The sequence below is a fragment of the Mastigoproctus giganteus genome, chromosome 9 (genome assembly GCF_048544385.1).
Source record: "Mastigoproctus giganteus isolate SK-2022 chromosome 9, ASM4854438v1, whole genome shotgun sequence".
Classification (NCBI taxonomy): Eukaryota; Metazoa; Arthropoda; class Arachnida; order Uropygi; family Thelyphonidae; genus Mastigoproctus; species Mastigoproctus giganteus.
The window spans coordinates 173626232-173649602 of record NC_143583.1 but is presented as its reverse complement, the minus strand read 5'-3'; the positions used below and the strand labels follow the sequence as shown (position 1 = coordinate 173649602).

The window sequence follows — 23371 nt, the reverse complement described above, 5'->3', positions numbered from 1 at the left end:
AGAACTATAAACTGTCATATTAGGACCACTCAAGAATTACCTCATCTACCTAGGTGCATTATGTAAATTATGTGTATTTTCTGGCCAGTTTGCTTGTTTTTGCTCTATGTAAATTGTGCATTTTCTGGCCAGTTTATTTGATGAAAAACCTGAGTTTACAGGGGACAAAAACTTGCTATTACATATCACTTGCCTGTAGTCTGCATTAGTATTAGTAGAGGCATATGTTGCAAGAAAGCAAGCTTAAAAAAAAAAAAGGTAAAGTGCAGACATTATCAACCCACTGAAGGATGGAAGCCTCCTCAACAATTCATGCTGAGGGAAATGGGCCATAATCTGCCACGCTGGTCCAGTGCGGGTTGGCAGATCGACCGTATTCAGCAGTCAGGGGCTTGAACCCCGGTCTACTCAAAGAGCGTGTGCTACTGCACTCCCGCTCCTGACCACTCGGCTACGGAGGCCCTCCTCTGTAGCCGAGTGGTCGGGAAGCAAGCTGTAAAGCAAGCTTATACAGCATCAACCAAAAAAAAAAAAACTTCCCATTTCACCCATTCATTCACTCAAACATTTGTCCACGTCTTCTTTGAATCTATTTAAGCTGTCAACTTCTACAATGACAGATGGCAGTTTGTTCCAGCAATCAACCACCTGCTGGTTAAAGGCAAATTTCCACACACATATTCTACAACTGCCTTTCCTCAGTTTGAATTTATGTCCCCTCAGGCGATTAATCTGGGTGAATAAAGAGAAAGAATCCTATCAGCATTGAGCATGCTCAAACCATTCAAGACCTTATACACTTCAATCAGATCACCTCACAGGTGCCTAGACTCCAGACACTGAAATTTGCAAAACTTTAGCCTTTTTCGTAAGAGCGACCCCTTCATTTCCCTCACCAGTCTTGTTGCCATTCTCTGTACACGCTCAAGCAACTCTACATCCTTCCTAAAATGAGGCTTCCAGACCTGTACACAGTACTCAAGGTGTGACCTTATACAAGGGGATAATCACCTCCTTATCCCTATTAGCAAAATTCCTGTATATCACTGACAAGACCCCATGAACTATTCTGGCAGCCTGTCTGCACTGCTTAGAAAACTTCATATCTGACTGCATAATTACCCCCAGGTCTCTTTCATTCTCCACTATCCTGAGTGTAACACCACCCAGTTGGTACATTTCTCTGGGGTTACTGCTACCCATAAGCAGTACTTTGCATTTGTCAATGTTAAACTCTCAGCCCATCTGCCCAACCTTTCCAGGTCCTGTTGCAGCAGCATACTGTCATTACTGTTATTAACAACCCTGCAAACCTTTGTATCACCTACAAACTTTGATATTAAGCTTGATATACCTTCATCAATATCATTGATAAAATTACAAAACAACAATGGGCAACACCTAACCCAGGGGGACTCCACTAATAACATTAGTCCACGAAGAGCAGTGTCCATTGATTCCATTGATTACTACTCTCTGTCATCTCCCACTCAGCCATCATTTTATCCGTAGCAGCTACTTCCCTTAATGCCATACAGCTCCAATTTGTACAGTAGTCTTCCATGAGCAACAGTATCAAAAGCTTTCCTGAAATCCAAATATATGACATCAAAATTATTTTTTGCATCCAGTTCCTTTGTGACCACATCATAGTATCCAATAAAATTGGTCAGACAAGACTTCCCTTTAACAAATCCATGCTGTGTCTGAATTATTACTGCAGTCTTGTCTAGATGATTCTGCAATGCTGCTTTAACCAGTGACTCTTATTTTCCCTGGAACAGAAGTCAAATAAACAGGTCTGTAATTACTCATGTCACCCTTCAAATCCCCTTTGTGAATTGGGGATAATTCGCACATCTCGTCCATGGGGACTTCCCCTGAGTCCAAGAATGCTCTCATAATTATGGCTAAGGGTTTGCTTACTTCCTTTTGACGCCTCCTTTAATATAACTTGATAGATCCCATCCACCCCAGCTGCCTTTCTTATGTTTAACTTCAACAATTTCTCCTCCACTTTAACTGCTGTACAAGTAGTTCTTATATTTAAATTGAACTGATTTGGGAGGCGCAATATGGCCTAAGTTGCCCTTGCACCAGAAAACACCACCACCACCACAAGAACTCCTCCACTTTGCTCTCAGTTATTAAGCTCTCGGTATATGGGACTAACAGGCTATGATTGTTCTGGGGTTGTGGTTATCTGAGGGTAGCATCTTCAGGAATAGGTGAAGATTATATCTCATCCTCAATAAAGCCTTTAGTATATTGTTTGTATACACTATACACCTTTGATAATTGTGGAATTTAATGTGTCCAGGGCAAATTCTATAGTATAAAGTTCTGCTATGTAGCAAATGCTGCAATCATCAGGAATGTTTTCAGATATAGTGATATCTGGGAAGCTGGCAGCAGACCCAATGGATGCCATCACACTGGCAAGAAGTCAGAGTATTCAGCTTGGTGCGAAGCAAAGTTGTAGGTAGACAGGTGAAATATTGGTCTTTCTTCAATTTTTAATAGCAAAGTTACATGATGACAGTTGAACATGCTAAAGGGGAAGTGATTGCCTCAAAGAATCAGCAACCTTGTCTACTGTGATGTTCAATTCTGTTAGTAGTTCTGTGCCAAATACCAAAGAAATGGTTGGTAGTCTTATGGCTGTTATATAAGGTTCCCCAAAGTGGTTCAAAACAGGTGTTCACATAGGGTGATTTGGCAAGGATTTTAATTTAAAGGTGTACTGTAATGGCAATTGCTTTTGTCAAAGAAACAAGGATGGTTTGGTTGCTTCAACATAAAGACTCTGGACAGGAGATGTTTGGAATGCTCCAGTAGCAATGATTTGCACCCCATTTCTTAGATGATAGAGCCTGTAATATGTTGAGACCCTTTGTGCATTTTGAAGTTGATGGCTGTGTTGAAGAAATATAAACTTCTTACTGAATATAAAGTTCCACAAATTTTGCTTCAGGTACTACTGGTATCATGTTTGGTCCACACATTAGTCTTTGGTTCAGGATGAAGGATCTTCTTCTGATAAACGTGGATGCAAATGGTCTTCTGGGATAGAAACCTGAATCTATCAGCCTTTGCTGAAGAGTAGAGATAGTTGATGGTGTGCTGCAATTACCTTTCAATGATTCTTCTGCTGTATGAGTATGAAAAGATGCTAAAGTTATCAACAAAGAGGGCACTGTTTATGAATGGAAGAAGTGTTCAGTAAAAGAAACAAAATTAACTTTGATACTAAAAAGTGTAACACTCAGCACTGATCCCTCCTCTTGGCAAAATAGGGGGGCAAGAGAGAGGGAGAGAGAGAGAGAGAGAGTGTGGATCCTGCATGAACTTGGAATGACCAGTTTGACCTTGAGGAACTCACTCCTCTTGGGGAAAAGTAGATCCTGCATCAACTTGGAAAAACCAGTTTGAGAAGAAGTTTTTAATAAAAATGGAAATGTGTCCTATTATTAGCCATATGGTGCAAGAGAGCCTAAGGCTTATGCTGCATCAGCCAAAAACAAAAAAAAATAATAAAATATATAATAATTAATAATAAGAGAAAAGGAATTTCCCTCCCTTGATCTTCCCCAAACTGAGCCTCTACCAACCCATGTAGGTAACTTATTCCAGTAATTTATAACTCACTGGCCAAAATAAAACTTCCTGCAATCCGAGAAGTTTTATTTTGCCTCTGTGTAAACATCTCTTCCCATAACTTGAATTTATGGCCTCTAGTTCTAGAATCATTTATAATCATTAAAATTTCATCTTTCTTCAACTTCATTTCACTATTGCCGCTCAGAGACTTAAAAATCGTAATCAAATCGCCTCTAAGGTGACTAGTTTCCAAGCTGTGTAACTCATATATTCGAAGTCTTTCCTCACAAGGATGTCTTTTGCCAATCACCAGGCGAGTTACTCGTCTCTAGATCCCTTCTTTGTTTTCAGGTGCAGTCTAACAATAGCCTTATATAATGGGATTATGACATCCTTAACTCTGCTAGCAAATGTTCGATAAATCATCAATAGGACACCATGGGTCTTCCTTGCAACCTGTCTACAATGCTCAGAGAACTTCATGTCTGACCATATCGTAACTCCAAAGTCCCTTTCTTCCACTACTGACTTTAGTTCAACTCAACCAAGTATATAAGTTATTTTGGGGTTACTGTTCCCCAGGTGTAAAACCTTGCACATTGCTGGATTAAAGAATAGCTGCCACTTTTCTGACCATCCCTGAAATCTATCTAGGTCACTCTGAAGAAGCTCTGTTTGGCAGTGATCATTAACTACTCTACCAATCTTTACATCATCTGCAAATTTAGACATCACACCCTCTATCGTTTCAAATAAATGCAAATGGGCCTGTGATACTGGATTCCATGACTTAAAGAAGAAAATAATACAGTATATATATCTAGTAATTAGAATTTTAATCACAAAGAATGAAGAATGAAGCAAATGGAATGGACCCCTTCCATTTGCCCTGAAATGGAAGAATATAAGATATGAGAAGGTCGATGATGCTCTGATGCATACATAGCCTCGCAGCCATGTATATATCAGAGCATGCACAGCTCTTATATCTATTGAAATTTTATCTATAATGTCCATATTCTATTATAATCTGTAACAAGGGGTCCATTTGCCCTGAAAGCTTCATTCTTGTGATTAAAATTCTAATTACTGGATATATACTGTATTATTTTCTTCTCTATCCTTTCATTGATGTCATTTAAGAAAATCAAAAACAACAGTGGTCCAATACTGATCCTTGGGGAACCCCACTTCTTACATTAACCCAATCTGAAGAACAACCATTTATCACAATACTCTGCCTCCTGCCCTGAAGCCATTCTACTGTTCATCTAAGGATTTTCCCTGATTCCAACCTGTTCCAGCTTAGAAAATGACCACTCATGTGGGACTGAGTCAGATGCTTTGCTGAAATCTTAATAAACAATGTCAAAATTATTCCCTAAATCCAGCTCATGAGTGACCCTCTCAAAATAGCTAACCCGATTTGTTAAACATGATTTTCCCTTTACAAAACCATGCTGTGTATCCTTCAGAGTTCCATTTCTATTCAAATGATCCTGAATTCCACCCTTGATCATTGCCTTCATGATTTTCACTACCACTGAAGTCAGACTAGCAGGTCGATAATTTCCCACTTCACTCTTAGAACCACCCTTATGTATGGGAGATACATTGGCACTTTTCCAATCCAACGGAATCTTCCCAGAGTCCAGTGATGCTCTCACAATTAGCCTCAATGGTTCAATGTACTCACTTGCAGCCTCCCTTAAAATTATAGGGTATATGCCATCAACCCCAGCAGCCTTACCCGCCTGTAGGCTTGAAAGTTTTTTTCATTATATAATCATGTGAAATTTCAATATCATTAATTACATATTTTTCAACTTCACTCCCATAATTTCTCATTGACATAAATGGTTTTTCTTCTGTAAATATTGATGCAAAGTAAATGTTGAATTCATCAGCAACATCAGCTGGGGTATCTAATACTATCCCATATCCATTACATAAGGTCCGATCTAGTTTGTCTTCCTTTTCTTTACATTTATATATGCAAAGAATTCCTTATTCTCACTCTTCGCTCTCTGTGCCAGCATTTTCTCATAATCCGCCTTTGCCAGCCTAACCTTTTCTGTTTTTTTTTTTTTTTTTTATGTAAACTCCAAACACGAGAGGTATCAGAACCTATAGTACTTAGTACCGTGCTTGGGTTGGAGGTTGAGAAGACGAAAGAAGATATTTGTTGACATTGGACTTGAACTTCTGTAGACTGTAATTTTCAGGAAATTTGTATGAAGGAAGGTTGTTCCAGAAAACGACAGTTGAATGAATAAACGAGGAAGATGAAAAGTTGGTTCTGTGAGTTTGAAGTTGGATAGTAAATGGATGTTGGCTGGTGGCGGCACGTGTTCAAACTGTTTTGAAAGAGAGAGAGCAGGAATTATAGAAGCCAATTCAGAAGAACAGTGAACAGTGAATTGAGTTTTAGAAGGGTTGAAATCAACTAAGTTGTCTTTGCCCCACTAGAGAATTACCTGAAGATCGGTAAGGAATTGGTAGCAGATTTTTGAGAAGTTGAAGCTGATTGAACACGGCAAGGTTTCTCAAAATGGAAAGTGGAATGCAATGTACTATCATCGGCAAAACTATGGATAGGATTTCCAGTCAATGGAAGAAGGTCATTAATATACAAGAGGAAAAGAGTGGGGGAAAGAACTGAACCTTGGGGACACCGGAATTAGTGGAGAAGTTAGAAGACAGAGAGCCATCTACCATCACCCTCAATGAGCGATCAGAGAGAAAACTGGATAACCAATTACTAAAAACAGTTGGCAAACCATAAGATGGAAGCTTGTTTAGAAGGCCTTTATGCCAAATACGACTGAAAGCCTTTGAGATGTCAAGAGCAACTACTTGTGTTTCACCGAACCTTTCCATTGAATTAAATGGGTAACATAAGCCAGAACATCACCAGTGGATCGACACTGACGGAATCCATACTGACGATCGTTGATCAGACGGAAGGTTTCTAGGTAGTTTAAGAGTTGGCGGTTAATTGATTTCTCCATTACTTTAGAAAGAGTAGAAGTAATTGCAATGGGAGTGGATTTGTCACCCTTTTTAGGAACTGTTTTTCCAACCATAAGGAAAAACACCTCTGGAATAAGAAAGTGAAAAAAGGCAGCAAAGAACAGGAGTATGTTCAGGAGCACAGGTTTTGAGAACAAGTGGAGAAATACCATCGAGACCTGGAGCTTTCTTAGCATCAAGATTCGACAAAATTCTTCTGACATCCTTTTGACGGAAGATCACAGGAGGCATTGAATGGAGCGTGTTGGGAATGGTGGGAGGTGTTTTACCAAGATCATTAATACATGAGCTGGAAGAAAAATGGGATGCTAGCAGGTCAGCTTTATCCTTGGCTAAAGTGGCAACAGAACCATCTGGTTTGGACAGAGGTGGGAGCAAAGATGGGCAAAAGTTGCGGCCAATAGCTTTGGCAAGAGACCAGAATGCTCGGCTACCATTAGGGAAAGAAGCATGTTTTCTACTCTTAGCCTGTTCAAACTCTAGTTTGGACTGATTAATAACTGCTTTACAACTGTTGCGAGCTTTGGTGTAGGCAGAAAATGACACTGAAGAATTAGAAACAAGCCAATTACGATATGCAACATTCTTCTCTTGGACAGCCTTAGCACATTTATTGGAAAACTAAGGTTTAGAAAAAGGACGGGATTTTAAAGTGGAGTGTGGGATAAAAAAATTCCATTCCTGCAAGAATAATTTCAGTGACACGATCTGAGCAAACGTTGACATCAGAAGTTTTGAAACAGTAATCCGACCAAGGAAAAGAAGATAGGAAATCTCGCAGATCATCCCATTTTGCATTCTTGTAATGTCAAACAACATGAGGTTGGGAATAGCCATGGGATAAAGTCTCCATTGGAGAAGAGACAATCACCAAGTTGTGATCTAACGTGCCTAAAGGACCTCTCACTTCGGCTGTGTACTTAGAAGGGTTGTTTATGAGAAAAAGATCAAGCATGTTGGCTGTATGATTAGGATTGTCTGGTATTTTTGTAGGTAAATGAACAATCTGTGCAAGGTCATTATTAATGGCAAAAGTCTCAGCATCACGACCAGTTGGGTCGGTGTGACTAGAAAATGGATGACAGCTGGAGTTGTGAACATTAAAATCACCAAGGAAAATTACCTCATTGTTAGGAAAGTTGGGCAAGAGAAAGCCAAGTTGCAAAGAGAGGAAGTCAAAAAGCTCCAAGTGATTAGTGGAGTTGGGAGAACGGTAGAGACACCAGATGAATTTTACACAATGAGGTAGAGAGATTTTAAGCCAGAGAAGATCAAAGAGAGTAGATTCCAAACTACCAAGTCTCTGACAGGGAATATCAGAATGGACATATGCACAAGTACCACCTTTGAAGTGAAAGGAATCATACAGTGAATAATTTGGGCATCTGAGATGAGCAGTAGTTGAATCAACTGATAACTGAGATTCTGTCAAAAAAAAGTACATGGGGTTTGGCAGACTGCAAGTGGAAATGGACATCGTTAAGATTAGAATTGAGACCACGTATATTTGTGAAATGAATTAGGAAGTCCTTGGGAGGTTTAGATCTTTTCGCAGATAAGCTTGCTCTATTAGTTTGACAATTCATGTTGTATTCAATAGTAAGAAAAAGTGGGGGGGGGGGAACATGCTGTATGAAGTAATGAAATTTTTGGATATAGCGTACACATGGTAAGAATATACCCAGATCCTTGACATAACGTGGCCTCAACAATGCTCCCCGCATACACACTACTCGGACTCCCTCCAGTCACTGTCTGGCAGAGTAGTGATAGCAAGATTATACACTAGCTGATCCGGAAGTCTCCTAGAGAGTTACCAATAAGTTCGGTCCGGTGTACTAACTAACAGCTGGCCTGTGAACACCGTTTTAGAGCCGTGCCCTCAAAATGTAAGGAATATTGGATCTCGCCACAATGTTCATCATAACCTCAAAAGTCATGAATCATACTGCATGATGGAAGAGAAAGGGAAGGATTGACCAGAACTTAGCTCCAGAGACTAAACATGGGTTCCACCACTTCAAGTCACCAATAAGCAAAGTGGTGGTATTGCACCGGTTGATGAGTCATCTACCACCTAGTACTGCCTGGTAACATAGAGGGGCGGCATTCCTCCATGTGATGTGGGCACCACACCTCGACCCCTGCTTACATTGGTTCACACCTGGGTGGTCACCCACTATGTACTTGTGTATGTTGCATTATTACAGATAAATTTGTAGCTGTTAGAGGCTTCAGTACTTTTTATTGCTCTGTAACTAGACTATGCCATCTTTTTCTGCTCAAGTAATCTGGCAACTTCTTTATTCATCCAACTTGGAATTCTCCACATGGAGTATTTTTTAATAGTATATAAGCATTCAAGGCTTCTGTGATTAATGTTTTAAAAGTATACCATAATTCAATTATACAGGCAGCCCTCGATTTACATTGGGGTTAGGTTCCTGGGGGGGACAGCTGCAAATGGAACCCATTATATAATGGAGTCAATCAGAAATCACAGGGTTAGGTTTCGGTCACCAAAAATTTTACCTACCACTTTGCATTGATTGTTTTATTTTATTAGAATTCTTCATAGTTGTAGTAATAGTTCTATGAATATGCCTCCATCCAATGGAGGCATATTCATAGCCCTACACATACTAGGACAGCTTTCACGAGATTCCATCCTCCGAATATTGCACTAGGATTCAATGAACTTCTTTTACCAGACGTGGCAGGCGCAATATTTCCTGAGCAGCCCTTGCACCAAAAATAACAATAACAATAACCAGACATAGAGTTTCTTTATTCTATTAAATTAAAAACTTCATAACACGATTGGCAAAAACTGCACATGGATGTCACTATTAATTTAATTTATTAATAGCACAATTAATAAAAAATGCTAGCGTAATAAATTTCCAACACGTGTAAATAGCGTAAACAACAACCAACTGAACGGTTCACCGCATGGTCCTTTACTACCGCATCCATGAGTAGTTACTTTGAGAGCGGGAATCTTTCTCGTCTCTGATACGGATGTGCTAATTGCGAATTGCCTCAGATTGTCCTAAATCGTGGATAGCACAGTATGATGCTGATAAATTTTGTCTGACAATTTTAAAATTTCAATTTATAAAAAATTTGCAAAAATAAATAAATAAAAATGGCACTGTGGTTAGTAATCGGTGCTATTGCAAATCAGTGCAAATCGGACCAGCGCAAAACGAGGGCTACCTGTATTTGCTTTCTGTGAGATATCTTTCCAGTTAATAGAAACCATGTAGTTGAAGCCTCTCTCTTTTCATCGTCCACTGTAGAACTCCGTGAACACTTCCTGCTACTGGTTCCTGTACTGTCAGCCCTACTATGTCATCTGGTTTGTGGGTGATGATCAGTCCCAGAATATTCTTTTCCCTAGTACTTTCCCTGACATGTTGATACAAATTACAATCATCTAGTTAATTTAAAAAGTTTGTCCCCCCATGTTGAGTTTCCTTCCCATTTGCTCCAATTAATTAGAGGAAAATTAAAATCACCCATAATAAGACGTTCATGCAAGCATTGACCAATGTTTCTAGGATTTTGCACAAGCAGATGGTCAGAGCAATAAGACAGTAATTGTTTGGTATTTTTAGATCCTGATTTGGGGAAGGCAAGGATGATGGTCTTGTGACAGGAGTCCAGAAACTGTTCTTCAGGATTGATTGTTATAAAGACATAGCAAGAGATCTGTAGATTCTGATGAAAGATGTTTAATCATCATATCATAATGGATGGCCTGATACAAGCATGGGATGAGAGCAAGTACCACTTTCAGTTCTCAAGCTGCCTTGCTAGATGTTTTGGCAGACACTTTAGCAAATGTCTTCCCTAAAGCATTTGTAATTGCAGTTAGGTCTGCAATTCTACATTCATTATGTTATAGGATCAATGAAGGGTAGTAGTAGTAGTAATAGAGGTATGTGATGCAAGAAAGAAAGCAAGCATATGAGCTTATGTAGTCAGCCAAAAAAAAAAAAAAAAAAAAAAAAAAAAAACCAATTTCACACAACCATTCCCTCTAAAAGTTTGTCCAGTTCCTCCTTAAATTTATTAAAGCTATCAACGTGCACAACGACAGATGGAAGTTTGTTCAAGCAATTAACCACCTGCTGGCTAAAGGCAAATTTCTGCACATCTATTCTACATAGATGTGCTTTATGCCCCCTCAGGTTTGTAATCTGAGCATGTGGAAGAATCCCATCAGAATTCAGCGTGCTCAACCCATTCGAGGCCTTATACACCTCAGTCAGATCGCCATGCAGGTGCCTAGTCTCCAGCCACTGCAATTTGCAGAACTTAAGCCTCTCTTGGTAAGAGAACCCCTCCGTTCCCCTCACCAATCTCGTTGCCCTTCTCTGTACATGCTCAAGCAAATCTACATCTTTCCTAAAATGAGGCCTCCAGACCTGTATGCAGTACTCAAGGCGTGGCCTGACCATTGCCTTATACAAAGGCAATGGTCAAGCAATGGTTTGCTAGCAGGGAAAAAATCCTTTTCCCTGCTAGCAAAATTCCTGAATATCATTGACAATACTCCATGACTTGCTCTGGCAGCCTGTCTGCACTGCTCAGAAAACTTCAAATCTGAACTGCACAATCACTCCCAGGTCTTTTTTATTTTCTACTACTAAGTGTAGTGCCACACAGTTGGTACATTCCTCTGGAGTTACTTCTACCATATACAGTACTTTGCATTTGTCAATGTTAAACTTCAGTTGCCACTTTGTAGCCCATCTGCTCAAATTTTCTAGATCCTGTTGCAGTAGCACTGCCATTACTGTCATTAACAACCCTTTTTGGAAAATGAAAGCTGGATGATTTTGGGTTTGACAGCCTACCTGATGGACGATATGAAACTGATCCCCGATTCCTTCTGACTCTGAGATCTGATGAAATGTGCCTTGGTGATGCACATTTTAAACATATTAGGTTATCTGTGGTGGAATACCATCAAGATATCACCCTATAGCTTGTTTTGGGGCTTTATTACTGCTGCACATTCTGCATTCCATCCTGGTTTTGGAAAAGGTGGTAATGTGTTGGATGTTTTTGAGGAACTGCAGTTGCTGCTGGTTAGACAATATTTTCTGTGATGTATTTCAGAAATACATCACAGACAATATTTTCTGTAGTGATGTATTTTTGTAGTCCAGTGTTATTTTCACTGTCTTTCCCATGCAGCTCTAACAATTGAAACCAAAATTTTCCATCCAGGTAATTGAAAATATTTTTTACAGCAGCTACTTTCAATTCCTTTCGTTCATCCTTTTGTGGGTGGGCAGAAATTCAATGCAACATCAAAATTCAACATCCAAAATATATTCATTAAAAATCGAATTTTGTCTGCCCATTCTTCAGACCAATATTTCTTTATATCAATTTTTTTTTTCATTTAGTTCCATGTTGATAATAATATCAAAAATCTTCTTTAGTTCACTTAGTGAAACCAAAACCAGTCACACCATATGGAACAGCTGGAAACTGTCTCATTTGCAAAAGTTTCCTTTTCTCTTTCTTCAATATTTTCAGTTCATTATAAGATTTTGACAGTAGGTCTAAATACTTCCCTCGAACAAAGAATACAAGTTACTTTGTGACTTCTACACTAAAAAAGCAATGCTGCTTGCCATTAACAATCAAATATAAATATTGACTTAGTTTTCCAAATTGTTTATATGAAGAAAAATGGATGGCAGTACAGTGGGAAACAAATGTTATAAATGAAAACACTAATAGTCATGACAGTTGTAACATCAAACTTCAAGAGGACAAAAAAAGAACTCCACCTGACCAGCTAGCATTGGAAATTGAATATAAACATCAATTTAGTTTCTCAGAATGTTTATATAAAGTATAAATAGAGGGTAGCATGGTAATTGAGTCAGTGCAAAGGAAAAACATCTCATAATTGGAAATGCCAATGTTCGTGTTGCTCTGATATCTGACTGAAGGATGACTACAAAAATACAGCCCACCTGTGTTTACAGTTGAATATAAATATCAATAAACATTGATATAGGTTTTCAGATTGTTTATATGAAATATAAATAGATTAAGTAGTATAATAATTGCACGAGAATAACAGGAAAACAAATTCTGTAACTGTAAATGCCACAGGAGTAGTGGCCACAACATTGGACTGAAAGTGCAATTTTACGATTTCATTGCTGTTGTGATGTCAGGGCATAAAGGGTTAAAGGCATTCCAGCCAGCTTGATCAATCTTCCACCATGGTGTTCCCAATGGTTGATACATGGTCCCATTGCAAAGGGTGGACATCATGGGGAAGTGATTACTACTAAAAAGGTTTTCTTCAACCTCCCACATACAGGGAGGAAAGAAGGGTAACATACAGAGAGAAATCAATGGTAGTAAATGTATGGGTAGGTACACGGAAGGTGTTAGAAACGATATTTAGAAGGGCCAAGTCATTGCTTTCGAGCATACACTTAATAGTCCAATCCCTTCCATAATCATTGGGGCTAATCCACAGAGTATTATGCCCATTGAAATCCTCTAGAAGTGAAAAAGGGGAGGAATTGCTTAATGAGATCCTCAAAGTCTGCCTCGGGGGTATTGTTCCTCCAGGAAACATAAAGCAAACAGTTAGGAGGAACAAATAAATAAACAATTAGGAGGAATCCTTCTGTTAGGCAAACTGCTACTGTCGTGACAAGGTGTTGGGGACAAGGGTTATAGGTTGAAAAGGGGGGTATGGTTACCCACAAGGACAGCAACCCCTCCATGGACAGGTCTGTTACCCAGCTCTGTCTTTCCAAACCATTGTAAAATTACACATTTTACAATGATTTGGAAAGACATTTATTCTTGTGTTGCAAGTGAGAGTCTTCATTTAAATATGTCTCCTGTAGGCCAGAGCAAGTTGGAGGATGCTTACTTAGGAGGGCCATCATGTCGTCACTATTTTCAGAAAATGAAAATGCTGACCTGTATCTATTTATTCCTCTTCTGTGAAGAGTTCCAGGATCAAGTTATCGGGTACTGCCTTGATTTTTGAAACAACCATTAATTTTTGTGTTGCAAGTGGCTCTTCAGGTTTTTTCAGTTTTTCTTTATACCACTTAGTTTTGATAGTGGTGAAGCACTAGGAGGTACTGATGGAGTGGCAGCTATTTTTTGGATAGAGTTTGTGAGTTCAATAAACTGTATGTAATTGGGATGAATGATGCTTTGAAATGCTCTCTGCAACTTTCTCAGCATATGAGGGTTTGTTGCTATTTATTCGCATAACTGCTTTCTTTGACTCCAAACAGTATGTGTTCAGCTCTGTCTTGTGTCTCTGTATCTCTCCAGGTTTATTTCTTCTCACTGCTGGCATAATCATGAGTATACAGGGTGTTCAGGTGTTCTCCTTGGCAGTTGATAGCTTTGGAGCTGAACATCTCACAATTTTTTGGATTTTTGCAGCACATTGAGTGCATGCAAAGGCACCAAAGACCATTTGCAAGTGTCCATATTTTTGACACCTGAAGCATTTGGGATTTCGTACACATTGCTTTACAGAGCAGTATATACATCCAGCTGTTATGGAATTAGGAGATAGTGCAAGTTGAAAGTAAGGATGAGGTTTTTAGTGGGTACTAGATTCCCATCCATATAAACAGATATTCTCTTTACAGCTGTCCCTCCTTGTGGATTATGTTCAAACAAGATTGCTTCCTCCAGGGCCGTGCGGTAGATTTTCTCAGTATGATGCAAGTCTTCGAAATGCCGCCCCTTAAATGTTTTTTCTTTAAAATAACCTTCGATTGTGATTTTAAATAAAAACTGCACAAAATGTACGAATACTATTTTTATTTTAAAAATATAAACTACTTTAAAATAATGATATCAACTGCAACAATCTACTACAGTTTTACCCTTCTAACTTTTAACTTTAGCAAATTCATTAATTAGGGATGTATAGTCTAGAGTGGCAGCCAATGTAGATTCAATAGAAATTAATGACAGATTTCTAAGTTTTGTTTGGCTTATTGAACTTCTTAAGTAGTGTTTTATTAATTTTAATTTGGAAAAACTTCTTTCCCCACTAGCTACAGAGACAGGGAGTGTTAATAAAATTCTCAGAGCTACAACAGTATTCAGATACAAAGTAATTAACCTATTTTGGCACAAATAATTTAAAACATCCAAAGGTTTCATAGAATATGGTAGCATTCGGGATACATCACGTAATTCTTTTTGAAGATCATTTGCATTTACATCTGATTCATTTTCGACCGAAAGTATTGACTGGAGACTGGTACAATAATTTTCTAGCGTTTTGTCATCTATATCCTTGAGTTTTAAAATGTCATACAAACTGAAAATTTTTGCTATGGGTTTCCAGAAGCGTGAATCGTTCATTCAGAAAATTAAGGGTAATGTCCAGAATATAATTGAAAAAGTTTATTTTAAATTTATTCTCCTCTGTTAAGGGTTCATCAACAGCTTCTTCATAGTCAAATTGACGCTTTTTCCTTCTGGCTCTAACTTCAGTTTCAGCAGGAAATTCTGTACTGCATTCAAGATTCTCTGCAATCTCATTAGCAGCAATTTTCATCTGATCATATCCAGATTGTCTATAACTTTTCACTTTTTGTATGGTTTCTGATAACATCCTTACCCAATCTGACAAATTTATAGTTACAGATTGCAATAGCTTCGAGACTGAATTTATTTCAAATAAAATATCATGCCAAAGAATTACACCGCATATAAACTTGTAATTTTTAATAATTTTTGCTAACCCTCTTGCTTTAACTTTAGTTTCTGCATCTCTGTTGGTGTCTTCTATTATTTGGAATAATGTATCATAGATTTTGCAAAGTTGAAATCGTAAAGGTTTTAACACATCTACTCTGTTGTTTGTTATTTGGTTTTTAGGAGCATTAGCAACTAAGGCTATATTGCTCTGGGATATGCGGTGGTCATTCCCTGACCTTTCCGCATCCTCCATATTTGGTGGTGACGGGCTCGAACCCCAGTCTAATCAAGAAGCGCGTGCTACACACTGCTGCTCCTTCCCACCTGGGTATGGAGGCGCCGCATCTACTCTGCTTGACCACCTAGTAGCACTCAATGGTTTTAGAGTTAATTGTGAAACATATTTTTTTTTAGCACTTCCCAACGCTTTGTAGAACCAGAAAAAAAGAGTGTAAAGTTCTTGTACAATAGAAAAAAAAGTAGTTGTTTCTGTAGTAGAAGAAGACGCTGCATCATTCACAACTAGGTTTAAAGAATGACATGCGCAGGGCACATAAAACACCCTTGGATATTTTTCAAGTATTCTATTTTGTACACCCTTTCTTACTCCTTTCATATTAGATCCGTTTTCATAGCCTTATCCTCTAAGCCACTTTAACTCAAAACCTAACTTTTCCAAATGTGTCAGAATAAGTTTTGTCAAACCCTCTCTGGTTGAATCACTAGCTTCAAAAAAACCAATAAAGAATTCTTCAATTTCATATTTATTTTGAATGGGGTTAAAAGTGGCAACTTATTGTTAATGAGAGCTGTTCAATATGACTTACGTCTGGGGTACAATCGGCGATTATCGAAAAATATTTAGCGATCTTTGTTATTTCGACAATTTTGCTTAAAATTATATTTCCCATCAAATTTATCAATTCATCTTGTATATTATTGCTTAGATAATTCACAGACCATTTATCAGACTCGCGTTGAACTTTCCTGATATGTTCTTCCATAACTGGATCAAACTCAGAAAGCAATTCTACCAACTTTAGGAAGTTTCCGTTATTAGGCTGAAACAAATGTTCAGTTGTTCCACGAAAAGCTAAGCATTGTGAGGCCAATAGTCTAATTATTGACATAATTCTTTTTAGAACTTCTCTCCAATGCTGAATTTCCATATCCATAATTCGTTGATATTCAGCGTCAATAGTTTTTTTCTGCTTTAATCGAATGTCCAATTCTTTCCATGCTCTAAAAGCATTTCTGTGATTTACAGACTTTTCGTGTATTGTGAGGGCTCTTATAAGATTTCCCCAGTCAGAATAGCCTTTTTTGGGACAGTCACTAATAGCAGACGAATTATCAAATAACATACAACAAAAGAAAAAAACGGCATCATTTGTAACAGAATAAATCAACCAACTTCTCTCAACGACTTCACCATTGCTCAACACTTTCAAATAATGCGAGGGCGAAAATCTACGCCTTCCTTTATTAATAGGAAACTCGAATTCTTTAATTTGATGTGGACCCCTCTCAACTAGTATTTGACGAGTTTCAGATGACAAGCTTTCTGCATGTCATCTGAAACAGATTGCATTTCCATAATGCAGGATAAGGAATTTCGTTTAATATCTGCTGGCTGCCACTGCTACCCGGCTCTTGATGAACTTCTGATGGTGTTATTTTTTGGCTCTCTTCAACAACTTCTTCTGGAAGTGATTGGGGCGGCACTGAGTTTTTATTTGCCAAATCCAAAGCAGTCGCTGTTGATGTGAATGTGGACGGCTCATCTAAACAAACAACAACTATGAAGGAATTCTTAGTACAAACAACTTTTGTACTAAGAATTCCTTCATAACATAGCTTAGCTTTCTTCCTTGTTCTTCTTTCTTTAAGCGTTTCTTTTTATATTGACTTCCAGACAATTTTTTCCTTTTCTGTTCCATACTGTAATAAAAATATTAAACAAAAATTCACAGTCCTTCACAAAGATGCAACCGGGGGAGGGGGGGGGGTCATTGAAAATGATTAAATATGATGATGCTTATCATGCTATTAAAATAGGGTAGATAAAATAACGATAAAAATGAGTTGCAAAGCTAGTAAGATTTGTAGGTAACAGAACATAATAAATAGATAACGAATATCTGTCAAATTGACAGCTAGCAGCCGTTTTGACATAAGCCTTCCTTTAACTTGTTATTGTATTGTCTCCACTTCAACGTATATGAATTTGGTAAAAATATAGCAATAAATAACGAACGCAAAAGTAGGCAAATGCAAATATTTCCTAAGCAACTCTCTCTCTCTCTCTCTCTCTCACACACACACACACACAGAACGCAAAAGTAGCCCAATATTACCTAAATAACTTTCTATCTATCACACACAGGCACACGTTTCGCACCTGAGATATATCCAGTCCATGTAAATGCTACTTTTTAATTCGAGTCCCTATTGTAATAACATAATCATTTTCAATGATAATAAGTAACTACAATTGCTGTAAAAAACAATAATTCTCTTACCTGATCTACTTTTTAAACACAAAAACTGAATTAGTATAAATGCAAAAATATTATACTGATACAGATATATTATATATCTGATTTAAACACAGCACAGCCACTTGCCACTTCTCGAGACAAACTAACATTAAAATCAAATATTGTCAATAATTGTAAGCTCAAAGCAGAACTATCAACACATAACACGTGCAATTGTCTTTTGTGATAATTGCCACCTCGGCTTTTAGGAGCAGCCGCGCAGTATATTACAAACAAAAATAATAGCTTTGCACTGTCAGATCAAAAGTCTTTCAGCAAGCGCTCGCCAACGATGCACTTGCACCAGAAACCAAAATCAAAGGGTACCGAAAGCGCTCGTCCCGGAGTATAAACAGAAAATTTATTTTATTTAGGCAGAGGCGTGCAATAAATCATAAATCGTATACATCAATATCGGAATAACACAGACCAATATAGAAAAGCGTTGCATAAAGATTTTTAATTATTGAATGGTTCAAACTGTATTTTGATTTCGCTGCTTATGCCACCTGATGCGGCCGCCTCTCTGTATCATAGCACGGCACGGCCCTGGCTTCCTCTCATATTTCAAGAAGATCCCAGTCGGAGATCATGCAAGAAGATTAACTGAATGTCTTATGAGAGGGGACACACCTGTAATTGGAATTCTCCTGATAAGGCAGCTTAAAGAAGCTGTTTTGAATGCTTTTAAGTTTGTTTTGGTTTGTACTAAAATATGACAAGAACAGGGGCACGATGTGCAATGGGTACATCATACCCAGGCACTGAATATTTAGTGGTGCCGACACTAAAGGCCATTAAATTATATAATTCTTATATTACAAATCTCAACAAAAAATTATAAAAGATTTTTTTTAATTAATAAGTGACTTAAAATAATAATTGTTAATTATTATTTTAAGTCACTTTAATAATGGGGCAGAAAATTAAAATAATTTTTAATAATTTTTGATAGAAATTAAATAATTTTTGACGATTTATAATTATAATTACTTTTTTTTTTTTTTTTTGCTAAATATTATTTATTTATTTAATTAACAGTTTGTTGAATCATTCTTTTTAGATGACTGACAGAAAAAAATAAACTTTCCGGTGCAGCCTACCGAAAAATAAAATTAGAAAAAGAGGTATAAAAAAAGTTACTACTTCAATTTCACGATTTTTTGAACCAACACTGCAAAAAGTCAAAAAACTTGGAGAATCATCGCAATCACAGTTAGATACTTTCTATGATGAAAAAATCAGCAAGGAACAAAACATCATTCCAAATTCCATAGAAGGTTCCTTTTTGGAAAATCAACTGCCTATTGAAGAAATTTCATCAAAAGTTGAATGTACAACAGGAACCTCTACTGGTGATACTCCAGATTTGACCAGTAAATGTTTCGAAAATGATATGCATGATCCAGGGTTATGGCCAAAATTGTTAATGAACAGTATTAGAATGTTTTTAGTAGAACTTGATCTAGAACAAGTTCGATATTATAACTTTCCTTTAGAGGATAAGAATAGGTCGGTCATGTTCTACAGAATATTATTATAAACAATTAAGTAATGGGGAAAAAATTCTTAGAAGCTGGTTATTATATTCAAAGTCAAAAAATTCTGTATCCTGCCTTTGTTGCAAACTATTTCATAATAAAACTATGGGTTTTAATGATGATATTGGTTTTTGGTGCCTGGGTGGTGGTGTCCACTGAGAAATAAATAACAGTAGTCTCCTCTATTAGAAAAGCATTGTTTATTCGAAGTAATGCAATATCTGGTATCTTGTTGTGAAAGTAGTCACAATATGAGATAAAATCAAATGATGCCTTTACACTACTACATATAGTTAAACCTATGGGTAAACTATGGTGTATTTACACCAATATTATATAATTAATTTCAACCCATAACACATGCCTTGTGCACGTAGTCTTCAAAATAAGACATGTGTACATATGAATTGAACTCGTCTTCATTAACTTTTCAGTGACTGACGAGAAAACAGTTGATGTAAAAGGCCTAAAGGGCAGCAAATTATTTCTCACACCCTGGCGGCAAACACTCTTGGCGTGCCCCTGGACAAGAAGATACCCATTTAACTGATTTCAGTGGGCCTGCCAACCCTTCTAAACCATTCTGAATAAACAAGGTTGATATCTTCCCTATGGAGATTTTCTGGTGGAATGAATTACCAAGAAGTGTGATATTGGCCTAGTATTTCTTCTGTTCTGGGTCTTTTTGCTGTGGTGTAGTATTACTATTGAAGCCATTGTTTTCTAGTAGGTACTGTGCTAGGGTCCTGGAAGAAGAATTTAGTTTATCAGGATTTGTGTTATTTATTTTGTTTCAATTCCCAGGTGTCTCTCCCCCCCCACCATGACACCTAAAGGGATGCCCACTACGACAAGCAATAAATATACTTCGGAATGGGACACCATACCTGCACATCCACCAGCCTGAATCCTGTCCCTTAGACAAAGGGGTAGAGACATGGCTTCAACACAACATAACTCCTGCAGGCAAATCCACTAGCAGAATGAACCTGGGTTCATCCCAGGGCCATCTGTTCTGTCGAAGTAGGGGTCAAAAGTGGTATATTGAAGCTAGGCCCTTCAACCACCACAATCCCCCTTTCTGAATACTGGGTTGCAGAATTCAGAAAGGGGGGTTTTGAATGGGTTGCAGCACACAGCAAACATGCTGGATTCCCATGGTGTTAGCCTGGAACATAGGCTACGGATGTTGGATCCCAGTGATACCAATCTGGTGGGCCAGTAGCAGCAGCAGCAGCAGCAGCATCATCATGGGTGGTTTCTTCACCGTGTACAAGCTGTGGGGCCAAAAACATAGTGCATTTGAGATGTAGAATTTGAATATGGAAAGAATAAACATGATAGGAGAAGTGAAGCTTGTTGCTGTTGTTGGATTTGTTAGTGCATCAGCAACTAAGGCATTCACTGATTATAATCTTGTATCTTTTTTTTTTACAAGATACAAGGGTTCAGATAAGATAATAATTTATTGATCAATTTCAGAAGAATGATGGTTCGATATCAATATTGATATCGAACCATCATTCCGGGGATATCAATATTGATATCGATGGTTCGACTGTTGATGATCCTGCTCAGATAGCAAACAAACTGAACGAGTATTTTCCATCTACATTCACACATGAGGAGTTATTAAGGTTTGAAAATGCCACAAGGTTATCAAATTTTAACAGGGTGCTTAATTATTTTGTAGTAACTGAGAGCAGAGTGGAGGAGAAATTGTTGAAGTTAAACATAAGAAAGGCACCTGGGGTGGATGGGATCTATCCAGTTATATTAAAGACGGCAGCAAAGCAACTAAGGAAACCCTTAGCCATAATTATGAGAGCATTCTTGGACTCAGGGGAGGTCCCCACGGACTGAAGATGTGCAAATGTATCCCCAATTCACAAAGGGGGATCGAATGGTGACACGAGTAATTACAGACCAGTTAGTTTAACTTCTGTTCCAGGTAAAATAATGGAGTCACTGGTTAAAGATGCAATGCAGGATCATCTAGACAAGACTGCAGCAATAATTCAGACACAGCATGGGTTTGTTAAGGGAAAGTCTTGTCTTACAAATCTGATAGGATATTATGATGTGGTTACAAAGGAACTAGATGCAAAAAATAATTTTGATATCATATACAGTAAACCACCACTATTCGTAGTATCTGTATTCGCGGTTTTGCGTATTGGCGGTTGCTGATTTAATATAAAATGGAACCTAAAACAAAGTGAATTTTAAAGCGCCGTGATCAATTTCTGCCATAAAAAAACATGGGCGTGGCTAAAATTATCTTTCCCTGTCAAAACAGCGCTCATTGGGAGAGGGGTGACAAAATCGCGAATGTGGATGTTTCTCGCTAATCCTTGTTCAGTATGTGTTATGCGCTTGTCGTGGAAGATTTTGTCGTTTGCTTTTAATTTATATGCTTATAAATTGAATAAATTTATCAATTTATAAATGGATACGCTTATAAAAGTGATAATTCTACCATTTTGCAGTGTAAAACAGACTTTTTCGAGTGTGTTAACTGATAAAAGTGACTTTATTGTGGACAAATTCTTTCTAACCCCTACAAAAATATGGCTACGAATAACAAGTGAAATGTGAAAATATCAAAGAAGGTGATGACATTAGCGAATAAAATTTAGTTATTAGACAAAATTTCTAATGATGAAAGTGTCTCCTCAGTGGCAAAACATAAAATCAATGAGTCAACGGTATGATCAATCAAGAAATCGGAAGGAAAAATCCGTCGTAGTGTCCGTGAAAATGCGCTAATTGCTTCAAAAATTTGCTCGGTAACTCAATGTTAAATTAGAAAAAATGGAAAAGGCTTTAAATCTGTAGATAGAAGACCGAACTCAAAATAAAATTCCCTTAAGTTCATTCATCATTAGTGAAAAGGCAAAACTCCTTTATCAACACTTTAGCGAAACTGGTGATAACACTGGCAGGATAAGTTTTTTAGCTAGCAAAGGCGCTGGTTTGAAAGATTTGTTTGAAATTTCTAATAAATATTACATTTAATATTAAATTGTTTCTTATTTTCATTTTGATGCCTTATGCTTGCATTTCACTATGTACTATGTACATAGTCATATTATGAAGGTACATATAATACATACATAGACAAAATTTTAGACTAGTTTTTCTTATATATTTCATACTTTGGAATGGAACCCCGGCGAAGGTAAAGAAAGCCTGCACGAGAACGACGAGAAAGGTCGGATAACTTACGCGGAAAATTAGTTTGCCGATACGGCACTCTAGCGCTGCTCACTCGGTAAACAGACGGTAGGTGTTAACGGTCTGGAGCAAAGTCGAGAACGATATACTGATTGACAGGTAGGCGTGGCAAACGACGTGCTGATTGGTGCGCGAACACAACACACGATAACATCGGTTTAGTATCACTGTAGCAGCACTAATGGTAACTTGTCCTAATCGTACATGCCCTAACATTTACTGTAACGGTGAAAAAAGATCAGGTTACCTCGACTTGAATCCCATGGGAGCTTGAACCTCTCCCGAAATGGAGGGGGTAACCTAACCTTTTTTCTTTAGAATCATGAGTGGACTAGCACATAAATTGTTTATTAATAAAATATTAATTTTTTTATTAATGTACTTTTATTTTTAAAGACACTCATGCGGATACACACGTGACTACACAGTAGCTTGTCGTCTGTCGCGCCCACCACCAATCATTTCATTGTTTGCCACGCCTACCTGTCAATCAGTATATCGTTCTCGACTTTGCTCCAGTCCGATAACACCTACCGTCTGTTTACCGAGTGAGCAGCGCTAGAGTGCCGTATCGGCAAACTAATTTACCGCGTAAGTTATCCGACGTTTGTCGTCGTTCTCGTGCAGGCTTTCTTTACCCAAGCCAGAACCCCTTTATTACTATGGAAGCCATAACTCAATATTCGT

The 23371-nt window shown here is 37.9% G+C and overlaps 1 protein-coding gene across 5 annotated transcripts in view; it reads right to left on the bottom strand.

The window, feature by feature from the left end:
- Nucleotides 1-23371, bottom strand: part of Adck5 (aarF domain containing kinase 5) — a 322035-nt gene that overhangs the window by 248586 nt on the left and 50078 nt on the right. The gene's annotated exons all lie outside the window — the stretch shown is intronic.